We start from the raw sequence: 2,370 nt of genomic DNA, 5'->3' as shown, positions 1-2,370 counted from the left end.
TTACATTTCATAAAAAAGTTATGGGTGAGAAATTTGTTGAATATAGGGAAATTTTAAGGATTATTAATAGATGCATTTCAAATAAATATTCCCCCAAAACTATCTGTATTTCTGTGTCAAGTAGGATACATCTAAAATTCATGGACATCATAGATTACCTATCTGCTTTTCCATATCTAGGACACAGCATTTTTTGTACTTAATATCCCCACATCATACTTTTACTCTGAATTGTGACAAAGATTGGATTACTGTAGATACCTTATTCTTGATAATTACTTTTACCTGTTGCACAAATACCCAGAAAATAGCCCACTTTCCTTTGCTTACACATTCTTAACACATTTGTACTTTGACATTTTGGCAAAAAACAGCTGTCACAAAAATAATATCAGAGTCTGCATCATGAAAAATACCTTATTCTATGTAAAAGGAACCAATGAAAATTAACTTGAATTGCTGTTTAAAAATAACTAACTAACCTAACTGTGAAACATATCCAGTCCTCTGATAGTGTTAAATTTCAGGTAATCTGAAATCATCTTTGGCATCTATGGAAATTAGCTTTCATTTCATTCCAACTTATTGTTAAAGCGTTTTTATGCAAGGCAACTTATCTCATGTGTACTCATATTTTCCTTCTTAACTGCAATTCAGTCCAAGTCTCTCTCTCATTCTCACTCCATGTACCAGCTTTGCACTAGCTAGCTAGCTATCCAGTCTGTATTTGTTTGTGTGTGTACAGTGGGGTAAGTAAATTTGTCTGTCTGTCTGTTCATTGTCTGCTCTTTTCTCTCCCTCTCCTGTTTCCAATTTCCACCCCCTCTATTTTGTTTCTTCTCTTTTCTTCTGACTCTTCTCTATATTTTAAGAAAACATTTCTTTCACTATCACTACCAGCAACACCAGTAGAATTAATAAATTTACCTGAGATTTATATATTATCTATACCAAAATCACACCAGAAATATCCTGGTATAGTATGGAACTTTCCTTAATGGAAAATCTTTACAAGGAAATAATCATCATAACAAACCTATTACTTTCTCTATCATGTATCTAAATTGTCATTACTTGAATGTACTTTTTCCAAGTGTTTTGTCAGATCCCGTTTTTCATTATAAGCTTTGGGACATAAACGACAGGCATATCTCTTGATCTGTAAGTGCCTGATCATGTGATCTTTTAGTTTATCTGCACGAGCAAATGACTTAAAGCATACATTACATATATGACGCTGGGCTTCTGTGTTGTGTGTCTGAAATAATATTAAAATTAAAATTAAAATGAGTTTAACTTCACATAAAGCTTCAATTTCTAAAGAAATATATTTCTTAAGAATGTAAAAGCACTATTAAGTGTTTTACATCACTCTTCACTTACTTAATAAAAAAATAAAATATTCTATAGGTTTAAGAATAATAATGTATATTTCACCTCCATTACCATTATATCTGAAGACAAGTATATAACACTAGAAACCTTCTATCAACTCCCAAATGACATGATTTACTTCAGGTCATAAACTGCCAAAATCTACCTCAAAAAAATCAAATCAGTTTGTATACAATTATATGCAGTGTGTATATCCTATAAAAAGCGGAAATGTAATTTTACTTACTCTCATATGAGTATACAAGTTGCTGGATCTACTAAAACTTTTCTTGCAAGTTTCACATTTGTAAGGTTTTTCTCCTGTATGAATTCTTTTGTGTTCTCTACAATATTCTGTTCTTGAAAATGTTTGACCGCAAATCTGTAATCAGAATAGATTGTTTAATAATGTTTATGCAATAAACTAATAATTACAAAAACTAAACAAGTGATAAGCATTTTGAGCGCAGGTGTTTACTTACAGAAGCACAAGTTTTTCCAGTAGCTGATTTGTACCAATGAATTACAATAAAATCAATATATTAAGTAAACATTTTTCAAAAACATAAATAACAAACAAGCTATTATAACCATATGTATGCTTGAATGCAAACATATATACAAACATAAGCTAAAGCACACAAGTAAACCTTACCTCACAAGCACTTCCACGTAAGCCTTTGTGAATGTCCATATGTCTCTGAAATGCTGCATTTGTTCTTAAACTTTGGCCACAGATACCACAAACAAACTGTAAATCTGCATGGCATTCACGGACATGGTCACACATCTCCTCTTCAGAACTGATTGTCTGCAAGAAAACAATTAATCAAATATTTAAACATATAATGTATTGCATATAGCAGAATTTACAAATACTTCAAAATAAATTACTACAATACCTTAATCATTCAAATTTATTTTAACATTAATGACAAAAGGACTAATTACCTAACCATATTAACCATTTGCCGCAGGGGAAATGCTGTGCTCATA

General features: G+C 31.1%; 1 pseudogene; it reads right to left on the bottom strand.

The window, feature by feature from the left end:
- Positions 1-1,031: 1,031 nt before the first annotated feature.
- Positions 1,032-2,370, bottom strand: part of LOC119587021 — an 8,322-nt pseudogene continuing 6,983 nt past the window's right edge.

Source organism: Penaeus monodon, chromosome 22 (assembly GCF_015228065.2).
Source record: "Penaeus monodon isolate SGIC_2016 chromosome 22, NSTDA_Pmon_1, whole genome shotgun sequence".
Taxonomy (NCBI): domain Eukaryota; kingdom Metazoa; phylum Arthropoda; class Malacostraca; order Decapoda; family Penaeidae; genus Penaeus; species Penaeus monodon.
The sequence above is the reverse complement of the archived record's forward strand: the minus strand, read 5'-3'. Positions and strand labels throughout refer to the sequence as shown.